General features: G+C 36.2%; 1 long non-coding RNA gene across 2 annotated transcripts in view; it reads right to left on the reverse strand.

Moving 5' to 3' along the window:
- The window catches only part of LOC102977218 (uncharacterized), a 349,947-nt gene that overhangs the window by 58,119 nt on the left and 276,272 nt on the right, over positions 1–15,556 (reverse strand). The window lies entirely within an intron of this gene.

The following is a 15,556-nucleotide window of genomic DNA, read 5'->3' on the forward strand; positions in this document are numbered from 1 at the left end:
CCGCATAGCACAGGGAGATCAGCTCAGCACTTTGTGACCACCTAGAGGGGTGGGATAGGGAGGGTGGGAGGGAGAGGCAAGAAGGAAGAGATATGGGGATATATGTATATGTATAGCTGATTCACTTTGTTATAAAGTAGAAACTAACACACCATTGTAAAGCAATTATACTCCAATAAAGATGTTAAAAAAAAAAAAAGGCAGCAAGAGAAAAGCAACAAATAATATACAAGGCAACTCCCATAAGACTATCACCTGATTTTTTCAGCAGAAACTCTATAGGCCAGAGGGAGTTGCAAGATATATTTAAAGTGATGAAAGAGAAAAAACCTACAACCAAGAATACTCTAGTCAGCAAGGTTCTCATTCAGAATTGATGGAGAAATCAAAAGCTTTACAAACAAGCAAAAGCTAAAAATTCAACACCATCAGATGTTTTAAAACAAATGTTAAAGGAACTTCTCTAGGTGAAAAAGAAAAGTCCACAACTAGTCCAAACAAGAAAAAGTCCAAACAAAAAAAATATGAAATGAAAAAGCTCACTGGTAAAGGCAAACAGACAGTGAAGGTAGGAAATTGTCCACACACAAAGCTAGTAGGGATGTTAAAAGGCAAAAGTAGTAAAATCATCTGTAGCCACAATAAGCAGTTAAGGGATACACAAAACAATTAGATGTAAAATATGATATGAAAAACAGTAATCATGAGGAGAGGAGAGTACAAATGCAGGGTATTTAAAATGCATTTGAAATTAAGAGATCAGCAACTTAGAATAATCATGTATATATATATAGACTGCTACACAAAAACATCAAGGTAACTACACACCAAAAACCAGGACTAGATATACACACAAAAAGGAAAAAGGAATCCAAAAATATCATTAGTCATCAAAACATAGGAGAACAAAGACAAAAGGGTAAAAAAAGACCTAAAAAAACAAATCCAAAGTAATTAATGAAATGACAAAAGAACATACATATCAATAATTACCTTAAACGTAAACAGCCTAAATGCTCCAACCAAAAGACACGGACTGGCTGAATGGATACAGAAACAAGACCCATATATTTGCTGCCTACAAGAGATTTATTTCAGATCTAGAGATATACACAGACTGAAAGTAAGGGAATTGAAAAAGGTATATTACCAAAATGGAAACCAAAAGAAAGCCAGAATAGCAATACTTACATCAGAAAAAAATAGACTTTAAAATAAAGATGGTTACAAGAGACAAAGAAGGACACTACATAATGATCAAGAGATCAATCCAAGAAGAAGATATAACAATTGTAAATATATATGCACTCAACATAGGAGCAACTCAACATATAAGACAAATGCTAACAACTATGAAAGGAGAAATTAACAGTAAAACAATAATAGTGGGAGTCTTTGCCACCCCACTTACATCAATGGACAGATCATCCAGACAGAAAATCAATAAGGAAACACAGGCCTTAAATAACACATTAGACCAAATGGACTTTATTGATATTTATAGAGCATTCCATCTGAAAGCTGGAATGCTGCAGCTGGAAAGCTGCAGAATACACATTCTTTTCAAGAGCACATGGACCATTCTCCAGGATATATCACATGGTAGGCCACAAAACAAGGTTTGGTAAATTTAACAAAATTGAAATCATATCAAGCATCTTTTCCAGGCACAATGCTATGAGAACAGAAATCAACTACAAGAAAAAAACTGCAAAAAACACAAACACATGAAGGGGGAAAAATAGGCTATACTAAACAACCAATGGATCACTGAAGAAATCAACGAGGAAATCAAAAAATACCTATAGACAAATGAAAATGAAAGCGCAGTGATCCAAAACCTATGGGACAAAGCAAAGGCAGTTCTAAGGGAGGAGTTTATAGCAATACAAGCTAACCTCAGGAAACAAGAAAAATCTCAAATAAACAACCTAACTTTACACATAAAGCAACTAGAGAAAGAAGAACAAACAAAATCCAAAGTTAGTAGAAGGAAATAAATCATAAAGATCAGGGCAGAAATAAATGACACAGAGACTAAAAAAGCAATAGAAAAGATCAATGAAACTAAAAGCTGGTTCTTTGAAAAGATAAAATTGATAAACCTTTAGCAAGAGTCATTAAGAAAAAAGAAAAAGGGTCCAAATCAATAAAATCAGAAATGAAAAAAGAGAAGTTACAATCAACACCACAGAAATACAAAAGATCATAAGAGACTCCTGCAAATAACTATACACCAATAAAATGGACAACCTAGAAGAAATGGACAAATTTTTAGAAAGGTACAATCTCCCAAGGCTGAACCAGGAAGAAATAAAAAATATGAACAGATCAATTACCAGTACTGAAATTGAATCAGTAATTTTAAAACTCCCAACAAACAAAAGTCCAGGACCAGATGGCTTCACGGTTGAATTCTACCAAACATTTAGAGAAGAGTTAACACCTATGTTTCTGAAACTATTCCAAAAAGTTGCAGAGGAAGGAACACTTCCAAACCCATTCTATGAGGCTACCATCCCCCTAGTACTGAAAGCAGACAAAGATACCACAAAAAAAGAAAATTACAGGCCAATATCACTGATGAACATAGATGCAAAAATCCTCAACAAAATGCCAACACTACATTAAAAGGATCGGACACCATGATCAAGTGAGATTTATCCCAGGGATGCAAAGATTTTTTGATATCCACAAATCAATCAGTGTGATACACCACATTAACAATTGAATAACAAAAACCATGGGATCATTTCAATAGATGCAGAAAAAGCTTTTGATAAAATTCAATATCCATTTATGATAAAAAAAATAAAACTCTCCAGAAAGTGGGAAAAGAGCCAACATACCTCAACATAATAAAAGCCATATATGACAAACCCACAGCTATCATACTCAACAGTGAAAAGCTGAAAGCATTTCCTCTAAGATCAGGAGCAAGACAAGGATGTCTACTCTCACCACTTTTATTCAACATAGCTTTGGAAGTCCTAGCCACAGCAATCAGAGAAGAAAAAGAGATAAAAGTAATCCAAATTGGAAAGGAAGAAGTAAAACTGTCACTGTTTGCAAATGACATGATACTATACATGTAAAATCTTAAAGGTGCCACCAGAAAACTACTAGAGCTCATCACTGAATTTGGTAAAGTTGCAGGATACAAAATTAATACACACAAATCTGTTGCATTTCTCTACACTAAGAACAAACTATCAGAAAGAGAAGTTAAGGAAACACTCTCATTTACCATTCATCAAAAAAAAAAAAACAACTTAGGAATAAACCTACCTAAGTAAACAAAATATCTGTACTCTGAAAACTATAAGGCTGTGATGAAAGAAATTGAAGACCACACCAACAGATGGAAAGATATACCGTGCTCCTGGATTAGAAGAATTAATATTATTATAATGACCACACTACTCAAGGCAATCTACAGATTCAATGCAATCCCTATAAAATTACCAACAGTATTTTTCTCAGAACTGGAACAAAAAAATTTTGCATTTGTGTTGAAACACAAATGGCCCTGAAAAGCCAAATCCATCTTAAGAAAAACGGAGCTGGAGGAATATGCTCCCTACCTTCAGACTATACTACAAAGCTACAGTAATCAAAACAGTGTGGTACTGGCACAAAAACACACACACACACAGATCAATGGAACAGGATAGAAAGCCCATAAATAAATCCATGCATATGGTTAATGAATCTACAACAAAGGAGGCAAGGATATACAATGGAGAAAAGACAGTCTTTTCAATACATGGTGCTGGGAAAACTGGACTGCTGCATGCAAAAGAATGAAATTACATTTTCTAATGCCATATACAAAAATCAACTCCAGATGGACTAAATACCTAAATGTAAGATTAGATACTGTAAAACTACTAGAGGAAAACATAGGCAGGACACTCTGACATAAATCGCAGACATACTTTTTTGGATCTGTCTCCTAGAGTAATGGAAACAAAAATAAACAAATGGGACCTAATTAAACTTAAAAGCTTTGCACAACAAAGGAAACCATAAACAAAATGAAAAGACAACCTACGGAATGGGAGAAAATATTTGCAAATGGTGCAACTGACAAGGGCATAATTTCCAAAATATACAAACAGCTCATACAGCTTAATATCAAAAAAACAAACAACCCAATCAAAAATGGGCAGCAGACTGAAATAAACATTTCTCCAAAGAAGACATACAAATGGCCAACAGGCACATGAAAAGATGCTCAACAGCTAATTATTAGAGAAATGCAAATCAAAACTATAATACAATGAAGTATCTCCTCACACAAGTCAGAATGTTCATCATCAACAAGTCTACAAATAATAAATGCTGGAGAGGGTGTGGAGAAAAGAGAACCCTCCTACACTACTGGTGGGAATATAAATTGGTACAGCCACTTGGGGAGAACAGTATGGAGGTTCCTTAAAAAACTAAAAACAGCTCATACAGCTTAATATCAAAAAAACAAACAACCCAATCAAAAATGGGCAGCAGACTGAAATAAACAAAACAACTAAAAATACAACTACCATATGATCCAGCAATCCCATTCCTGAGCATATATCCTATCCAGAAAAGATGAAAACTCTAATTCAAAAAGATACATGTACTCCAATGTTCATAACAGCACTATTTATAATAGCCAAGACATGGAAACAACTTAAGTGTCTATCGACAAATGAATGGATAAAGAAGATGTGGTACATATATACAATGGAATATTATTCAGCCATAAAAAAATGAAATAACGCCATTTGCAGCAACATGGATGGACCTAGAGATATCATACTAAGTGCGGTCAGACAGAGAAAGACAAGTATCATATGATATCACTTACACATAGAATCTAAAAAAAAAAAAAGATACAAATGAACTTATTTACAAAACAGAATTATACTCACAGACATAGAAAACAAACTCATGGTTACCAAAGGGGAAAGTGGGGTAGGTGTAAATTTGGAATTTGGGATTAAGAGATATAGACACTATATATAAAATAAACAACAAGGACCTACTTATAGCACAGGGAACTATATTCAATATCTTGTAATAACCTATAATGGAAAAAGTATATATATATATATATTTGTATAACTGAATCACTTTGCTGTACACCTGAAACATTATAATCAACTATAATTAAATTAAAAAATAAAAACCACAAAAACTTGGTTTCTTTTTCTCTCCCCTTCAGTGAGGATTCATATTTAATGTTTAATTCATTTGTTTTTGTGTTTTTAGGGTATTTACCCAAACTATTTGATTTTTTAAAAATTATTTGTGAGTGTATGAAAACACTAACATGATTCTAAAAGTGTTGGAGGAGGTCATGAGAAGACATAACCACTGGCTGACCCTGAAATGGACCTGGGCAATGGGAGGCTCCTAACCCCTTCCCCTGTCCTAGGAATGTGTACTCTGCTTGCCTTCCCTGTGCTAGAAGCTGCTCAAGGAAGATACAGCCTTGAGATAGTAAGGTGTTATTGAGACCATCTGGATGGTACACATGACTAAACCCAGTTAAGGCCTCTCTGTAAACTTTTAAGATTCTGGCAGGTGGCTGCAGAGGTCTATTCATTTTGTAGCTGCCCAAGACAAGCCTCATAAGTCGCCTTGCTTATTAAACATTCCACCTACCAATCCGGAGTGATTGGCCTCTTTCTTTGGTCTCTCCCTGCCCTCCCCATATGGGAGACTGTTTCAGATTTCACCCTGGAAGCTCCTGGGGTTGTGAACCAACAAAAAAGTCAGAACTGCACACAATACTAAAGATACTCTTACTAAAGATACTTTTTCACCTAATACTTAGTATATCCTAGACATCACCCTATATTGGTTTATAAAATCTTTCTCATTCTTTTTTCTTTTAAACAGAAATGTAGTACTCCACTGGGTGGCTGAACCAGCTTTTCAACCTCTCTCCAATATGAGGTAATACAGGAGATTGCAAACAATTACAAATACTGCTGCAATGAATAAATGTGCATATATTTTTATATTGTTGGGCATACCCTTAAGGCAAATTCCTAGAAATGGGGTTGCTGTATAAAGAGGGTAAACACATATGTAGTTAAGTTAGATATTGCCAAATATCCCTCCCTAGAGATTGTACAAATTTGAATCTTCACCAGCAGTGTAAGAGAATGCTTGTTTCCTTATAGTCTCACCAAAATTTGTGCTTTCAAATATTGATCTGATTAGTGAAAATAAAAGGAAAAATTTTATTAGGATAGTCTCAATTTTTACTTCTCTGGTATGGCGCTACAGGAATTCAAAGTATTTTCAACCGTTAGATATCTAAAACATAATTTGATATCTGATAAATATTTAAAAGCAATTATGTATTATTTTCTACCCTAAAAATCAAAACACGTGTCCACTGTTTTGTCCTGCAACCTTCCACCTGGACAGTATCTCATTTCCTGTATGCTGTGTCTTCTTTGAGTTTGCTAATGATTTTTTTCTTCCTTTGTGAACATTGTACTCTCTATGTTAAAAGTTTTGCCTGGCAATCCATTCTTAGCATGAATGGTCAGTAAACCCCAATCTCGCATGTTTGAGTGATAGGGGTAAACCAAACTTATAGGAAGTAAAAACCAAACTAAGAAAAACTCAAAAGAATTCCCCAATACAAACCTTTTCATCATAGCACTGGGTAGCACTGGGTGGAACCCAATGCACAGAACTGTTAGATTAGACTACATATTTACAGACAGATCATAAAAATAGCATAATGCAAGTATTACAAGAGTGAAATTACAAACTTTAGGAATAATTTTATTAGCAAATAAATGGAACCTGTGTGGAAATAATATTGCAGTGAAATAAATGCACCTCTGGATGATCCTCTGACTGATTCTGCCACTCTTCAATGGATCTGAAATCAGAGCGGGCTATTTTAATCTTTCACATGGCTGCCTTCCCAGGCATGTCAAGTACTCGCAGACTTTAGATTCATCAGTCCAAATCTCTTTTGCAGTAGTTGTTCACTTCAGGCCTTATAAGCTAACAGAGATATGCCTGTCACAAATTATGAATGGCTGCACCTTTTTCTTTCTATCTCTCACTGCAGCTATTATTTCTAGAACGTTGGTACATTCAGAATATATATTATATTTCATTGATTTGCCTCCTACTTAAGCTGGTTTCATGTATGAAAAAGCAAAAGGCTTTGTTTAAAATATTGTAAGTGGAATGAACTTACAGTAAGTGCTAAATGCTTTCTTTATAGATAAGCTATATACCTGTCTTGAATCTCAAAAAAAAAAAAATTCCTAATAGTCTCTTTTTGTCTTTAAGCAATGCAAATTGCTTATAAAACACAAAAGACAAGAGAAAAATGAAATCTCACTTCTATAAAATGAAATTAAATAGAGAATATTTTTATAGTGGATTTTACACCCACACAGGTCAACAAAAGCCATCTCTTTTGGGCGTTTAAATGTTCATTGTCATTGTTTTTAAGCCTCTTTATGTACAAAATGATAACCTTGCAAATCCTATAATAAGACATAGATTACTAACATCTATGTAAGAAAATTCAGTGACTATTCATTCTCAAGTACAGTCAGAATTCTGTGTTATCTAGACATTAAATACCATAAAATTTATGTGGCTGAGAATCAAGTAAACTTGAATTTTCTTATTATCAACAAATATTTATTGAATATCTAACCTGGTATAAGAAATTGTAGCACAATGATTTGTATATATTTTCTGCACACAGACTTATTTTATATAATCATTATTTTAGAAACATACAAAGTCTCCTTAAAGAGATACTTCATCTTGTCCTAGATAAGCAGAAGATACAGATTTCTGATTTCTCCCCCATAAATGAAAAGTTAGTGGGAAGATTTCCCTGAGGTTAGGCTTAGTTGGTGAGTAAAACGTTGATAGGGGAAGCCACAAGTTAGAAGAAAATATAAATTAAATAGGAATAGTTACTTCTGGTTTTCATTGGAATACAAATGAAATATTATTAGCAATTTTGTCAGCTCATGTTTCTATTACTTTTAGTCATTTGCTCCTTTGACATCCTGTAGTTGTATGCAGTATTTCTTTAAGATTTAACAATTATGAGTCTAGTTTCTTCCATGACTCATTTTGCCACCTTCATACAATGTCACCTGGTGACAAAGAGAAAAATATATCATTGTTTCTAACTCCCCACCCCACAGACCCCATAATCCATACCAAAACTGGACAATATTAGGTATTCATTTTGAAATCTACCTTCAGTTCCATTTGGAAAGTAATTTCATTTAGTCTATTCTTTGAAACAAAAGGAACTTTAAAAAATGTTCCAGATATTATTTTAATGTTTGATGTTAGCCATTTTCTGGAGCTCATATATTTATATAATATATATAACATATATAAAATCTTGGTAAATATATAGAATATAACTTAATGTAAATTATGTAAATATTGAAATATAAATGCATTTATAATATGTAAATATAAAATATAAATTTATTTATAACATAAATATATTAAATATAAATGTATTTATAGTATGTATATACACTATATGTAGTTTATATGTAAAATATATCACTATAAAATTAATTATAGAATATTTTTCACAGAGATTTTTATAAATGCTTATAGAAAAGTTATAAATTTTCTCAAATGAGCAACAAAATTATAATTATCTGATTCTGTATTGCTTCTAAACTATTGTATGAGTCTTCAATCTTTAGGATGGAGTTGGGGACAGAGAGGACAAAAATAGAGTCCAAAATTGTAATCTGAATTGGGTTTCTCTAGCAGAAATGTTCAATCTTTAGATTTCTAGGCCAATTCCTTTCACTTCTCCAAAACTGACTTGAGTATTTGGAATAGGATTTTGTTTCACGTAGATTCATTGCTTGAGAGAAGATGTACTTGGATCTATTTACTGCTCTCCTGTAGTTTCTCTCATCTCTATTTTGAATTAGTAGTTGGATTGGTGACTGCTGAGATGTATTCAGTTCCACCTGACTGTTGGGGGTAGATATGCAAATGTTGAAATGCAACTGGTCTCATCTGAGCGCTGGGATGCAACTGGTCCCACCTGAGTGTTAGGTATAGCCGGGTTGGGGTTCATCACTGAAGTCCATGTCTCCAGTCATTTCCTACAATCTCAAGTTTTCTGCCCCACCTCCGCCTAGGCCACCAGCCCTCTCAGATACTCTGAGTCTCTACATGGGGCATGTGGAGACCTGTGGCTTGCTTACCTATGGGGTAGAAGCCCCAGGGACAAATGGTGATTCCGGCTTCTTTGGATAAGTGTTGGCTATTATTGCAGGCCATACTGCCAATCGCCCTATGGATAGGACACCTCCTAGACTCAAGCATGCCAGAGGTCAGATGTTCTCACTCCTCATCCCCATACTAATCTGGATAATCTGGATATCTCTGAAGTGTCCCCACCAACTTGAGCTTCAGGTCCTAGAGAGACTGGTACCTTACCCATTTGATCTCCTTCCTCTTTCCTCTCCTGTTTACTTTTTCCTACAAGCCACTAGAAACTGAAGGGTCAAGCTTCAGGTTTCTTACATCCTCAGCATTATTTCCTTCTTTTATCTAGTACAACAAATTTAGTTTTCATGAACAGAGAGATATCCTCTCAACATTTTGAAGAAGTCAAAGTACAGTTTCTTTAATCTTGATTCATGAGATATTAAAAGAAATCTAAGAGAATTTAGGAAAGCCTGTCTTTCTTCACAAATTCTTCAAAATCCTGCTTTAAATAACAAAACTTCATATTTATTCTCTTTATTTTTGCACTTTCCCATAACAACTGCATTTTTCACCTCAACCTTTAACAACCAACCAATCCCAAGACAGATAAAAATTCTAGGTCAAATAAAGAAAAGTTTAATCACACAAAATGCCAAAGGAGAAAAGCACTTTGGTGTAGTTTAGAACATTACCACGATTACAAGAGGATGAGAACAACATTGATTTTTCATAATTGTAATAATCATGTATCATAGTTTCTTAGAGAAGCCTCTTGTCAAATCCAGAATTGGGAATTTACAAAAGTATTAAGGAGCAATTAGTCAATAACGGTCAGAATAAATATTCAGTCTTCATCCTAGTGAAAGACAATACGAAGCTGTCAACTCACTACCTTTTGAATTCAACTATGCAATGAAAGGTTTACAGGAGGAGTTTAAAGTCATTTCCTCTAGCCATGACCATTAACCAACTGCAGTGAAGACAGAGTGTAGCACCATACCCCAGACATGGTAACTGCTCAAAAACAATTATCAAATGAAAGAACTAGAAAATGTCTTTGTCATTAAGAGAACTATTGTTGGAAACACTTGAGCATCAAATGCAACAACATGTCCATGTTACACAGGCCTGGTGAACTCCAACAATTGTTCTGGTATTAACGTCAAGTGCCATTTATAAAAATTATCATAAGCTTATAATTCATTACCAGTTTCTAGAACACTTCATTATTGGAAAATGACATAAAATATCAGGTAAACACAAATATCTAGAGAAAATATCCCATCAAAATGGCTGTGGCAAGTCTTAATTGTTGTGAGACTTCAGAGGTTTATCATTATTTCACTTCACTATAGACTAGTTTGGCCTTGTTAACAATACGTTGGGTCCTCTAAGTTAATTTATTTTTTGTTCTCCAGTTATTTTATTAATTTCAGCACCACTTTCATAAATTAATAAGAAAAATATGTATATAGCCCCAAAACTCTATCAGCTTGTCTATTCTCAGCATAGGGACAATGTCAGTTTTAGAAACAGTTTTTATTTTCCTATAATCTATTCAGGGCATCTGAACTCAGCAGCAAAGGGGGAAGCCCACAGGACACTTAATAAAGGAGTCACTCCCGATCACAGAAGTGGTTTTCTTGGAGAAGTTATTGAGTTCACCATTCGGTAAACATGGTGCTGTCTTGCTGTGGGGCTGCTCTTGCCCCATTCTACACGGTGGCAGCCAGATGTTACTTTCCTTACTTTCAGACCTCTCACGACCTGTCTCCTTACCATTCTGAACTTAGCTAGTTCATTCTGGCTGAATCTCATTCAAATCCAGTTTCTGATCACTCAAGGCAAGGGATGTTTTAAAGAAGGATTTTGCTGGCACATACTTTTCCATCAAGTGTTAAGAAACTTGAGGGAGATTCATTTATATTATAGAGCAAACTTGTCACCTGCTGCCTTTACCTTTGAAGTCCTCTTGTTTTATATAATAAGAAAATTAATTTAGTTTATTCTCTCATGTTTTTCCATTATACAAAGTGAAGAAAATATTGTGTCTTAAAATTCAAAGACAAGTCACTTTTGTCTGCAGCATGATGGCAGCCTGCATCATTTGCCTTTTTTTCCTCTTCTTGATTTGAAGCTAATTGGACATCCATAACCAAACCCAAGTGCCTCTGCCTGTTATAACAGGACAGCGAGGATTTTCTACCCACCTGTGCCTCCAAAGCTGGGCAGATAAGACCTCAGTGGGGATGATGGATCCTGGGAGTCAGTGAGCCTGCCCTAGCTCCACTCATGTCCATCAGGAAAAAGGGAACGGGGAGAGAGCAAAACTGCGTGGATATCCACAGATGACAGACAATTGGTGGAGGCCCGGCCTGCCTGACAGAGGACTCTGGCATGCTGTTGAAGAATAAAGACAAGTTTTGAGGCAGAGGACACAGAGGAACTCACTAAGTCAGCACCTCTCCCCCAGGTGACATTAGAGGCCACCTCTTTGGCAATGGAGGTAGAAAGTGAAAGTGTTGAGTGACCATCCAGCTGCCCAAGTCGTTCTGGATGCAGGTGGAGGGACCTATTTCTCTTCACCAGGAGGGCACTCAGTGACTGGTTGGGGGGCTTGTGAGGAATAGAAAGAGTCAGACAAGACTGTCAAAGGGCAGTGAAGGAATGCATTCTCTCCTTTGAGATTTCAGCAGGAGGTCTGCCCATGGACCTCTGGGAGTGTCCTGCTGGAAGATCCCTCTACTAGACTCATGGGCAATCCCCAAAGCCTCATGTGCTGAGCCCATACCTCCCCTCACTCTGCTGTCAGTTCTGTGTGCTCAGAGAGCTCTAGTTCTGGTAGGAGAAAACACAAACTTGAGCTGTAGCACCACCTTCTAGAACACAAAAGAAAAGATTCTAATTACCAGCCTGTTGAATTGTAAGAAACAAAACAAAGTAAACGTAAGATCTTAACTAAGAAAGTAGTCTGCTACTTTATGTGAGAAAACAGAAGCATATACCATCAAACACCATTGAAAAATCAGAGAAATATGGTATCACAGAGAAAATAATTCTCCAGCAACCAAACTCAAAGGCATGGAATATTGTAATCTACTTAATAAAAAAAAATTTGAAATAGCTGTTATGAAGAAATTCAGTGAGCTACAAGGAAACTGAGGAATAACAGTAATGAGCAAAAGGAGTTATTTACCAAAGAGATTAAAATTATCAAAAAGAACCAAACAGACATTCTGGAGCTAAAGAATTCAATAAATGAAGGGTACACTGGGACCACAGATAACAGGGCAGACCAGATGGAGGAAAGAATAATGACTTGGAGGACAGAAATATAGAAATAATTCAGTTAGTTACAAAAGGTGAACTTAGATTTTTTTTAAAGTGAACAAACTCTATAAGAGCTATCAGATTTGACCACAAAGGCAAATATAAGAATAATTGTTACACCAGAAAAAGAAAAGAGGGAGAAAGGGACAGAGAGTGTATTTAAAGAAATAATAGCTGAGAACTTCCTAAACCATGGGAAGGAATTGGACGTTCAAGTTCATAAAGCTGATAGAACACTATTATCTCAATGCACAAAGATCTTCTCCAAGACACCTTATAATGAAATTGTCAAAAATCAATGATCAAGAATCTTAAAAGCAGTTAGGGAAAAGAAATAAAATTGTCTACAGAAGAACCTCCATTAGGCTAGCATCAGATTTCCAAGCAGAAACTCTACAGGCTAAAAGAGAATGGAATGACATATTCAGAGTGCCAGACAAAAATACTTTATCCTGCAGTTATCCTTCAGATATGAGGGAAAAATGAACAAAAGCTGAGAGAATTTACTACTACTAGACCTTTCTTGCAAGAACTGCTGAAAGGAGTTCTGCAAGGTGAACTGAAAAGAAGCTAATCAGGGACATAAAAACATATAAAATAACACAACAAAGGTAAAGATGAAAAATAAACATTCAGAATGGGGTATTAACCCATTTACTATAGTATAAAGCTTAAGGAAAAGAGCATTAAAAATAACTACAGCTACTACAATTTTTTAAATGAATTCACAACGTAAAAAGAGTCATGACATTAAAAATATAAAAGGGGAGGAGTAAGGGAGTGGAATCTTTATTGAAGAATGAAAATAAGTTGCTATCAGCATAAAATGGACTTTTACATATGAGATGTTTTATGTAAGCCTCATGTTAACCACAAGGCAAAAAAAAAAAAAATCTAGAGTAGATTCAGAAACATATAAAAAGGGAAGACTGAGCATATCACAATAGAAAACTACCAACCAACAAAGGTAGACAGAAACAGAAGGAAAAAGAAAGAATGGAGATATAAAACAAACAGAAGGTAAATAAGATGGCAGCAGTAAGTCCTTACATATCAATAATCACTCTAAATATAAATGGATTGAGTTTACCAATCTAAAGGGACAGTGTGGCTGTCTGGGTAACAAAAACAAAACCCAACTATGCTACCTACAAGGAACTCATTTCAGCCATATAGACACACATAGGCTCAAAGTTAAGAGGCAGAAGAAGATATTCCATGCAAGTGGAAACCAAAAGAAAGCAGGTAGCCATACTTATAAGAGACAAACTAGTCTTCAAGACAGAAATGGTAACAAGAGACAGAGAATATACTTACATAATGATAAAGGGGTCAATACATCAAGAAGAGTACAATCATAAATATATGCACACCCAGCCTCAGAGCACCTAAATATATTAAGCAAATACTAACATAACTGAAGGGAGAAATAGAAAATAATAAAATAATGGTAGGGAACTTCCATACCCTACTGTCAGCAATGGATAGATTGTCCAGACAGAAAATCAACAAGGAGGGAGAAGATCAAGATGGCAGAGTGGAAGACTCAGAGCTCATCTTCCCCTATAGCACATCAAAAATACATCTACATGTGGAGTAATTCTCACTGAAAACAAACTGGAGACTAGCAGAAAGACTCTTACACAACCAAGGCTGTAAAAAGATCCACACTGAGTCAGGTAAAAAGGAAAGAGAAGTGATAGGGTTAAGACCTGCACCCCTAGGACAGAGCACAGAAGAGGAGGGGAATTACACATGCTCAGAGATCCTCCTGGGGAGTGAGTGGTTTGAACCACATAATTTGGCACCCCAGCCTTACGGTCTGACAACAGGAAGTTGAGTCCCCTTTGCTGGTTTGAAAACCAGTGAGACTAACAGTAGAGCTGTAAGAAACCTTGACTCTGCTTGTGAAGAGCACACACATGCTTGCTTACTTCCAAAACAAGGCAGAAGAAGCAGACTGAAGCTGCCCAGGAGCCTGGCTGGGTTCCTGTGACTGGGTCCCTATGACCACCCTTGTGCATGTCTTGGCCCATGCTAAGCACATGCTCTGGCCCCTCTTGTTCTTCAGCACAGCTCCACACTAGGGTGAAGGTCCCTGCCAAGGAGAGTGTGCAGTTATGGGGAATGGAGCCAGCTTGGACCCTGTATTAGCAACTGAATGGGGTGAAGGCAGCCATTACTGGCAATCATGGGGGTGGAAAACTGGGAGTGGTTTGGAACTCTGGTGTGCTGGGACTGCACCAGCATGTGCCCCAGACCACACAAGGCACCCACCATGGCCCCTCTTGCTCTAGCACTTCTTCCTTCTGGGAACAAGATGCCACAGCTAGGAGGGGGGATAGCACACACTTAGAGGGAATGGAGCCAGCTTAGACCAGACCCTCAGGGCTTCTGTTCCAGCAATTTAGGATGTGACTCTGCCCACCCCCCAAAGGTGGTGGTGGCCATTGAGCAGAGGAGAAGCAATGGTTCACACCTAGGTCTGACTCTAGCCTCTCCATCTCAAGCCACACCTCCCACTAATGTGATAGTAGTCAGCACACTCTGAGAGAAAAACATGACTCATGCTCACCTCAGATCCAGCTCCCCAACTAAAGCCACTGGGGACATGCAGACTGTAATAGGGATGCTCCCATATAAGGATGCCCCTTCAAGACACAGATAGGCAACTGTTTCAACTAATTTCATAGAGACAGAGAAAGTTAAGCAAAATGAGAAGACAGAAGAATTTGTTCAATGAAAGAAGAAGAAAAAAAAGCCACCCCTGAAAAAACAATTAATGGAACAAATAATTTACCAGATAGAGTTCAAAGCATTAGTAATAAGAATTAAACTAGTATTAGCAATACTAATTAAAGTGGGGAAAAAAATAGATGAACACAGTGAGAATTATAAAAAAAAGATAGAAAATATAAAAAGGAACCAGTCATAACAGAATAATACAATAATTGAAAAGAAAAACACACTAGAAGGAATTAAC

This window comes from Physeter macrocephalus, chromosome 11 (assembly GCF_002837175.3).
Source record: "Physeter macrocephalus isolate SW-GA chromosome 11, ASM283717v5, whole genome shotgun sequence".
Lineage (NCBI taxonomy): Eukaryota > Metazoa > Chordata > Mammalia > Artiodactyla > Physeteridae > Physeter > Physeter macrocephalus.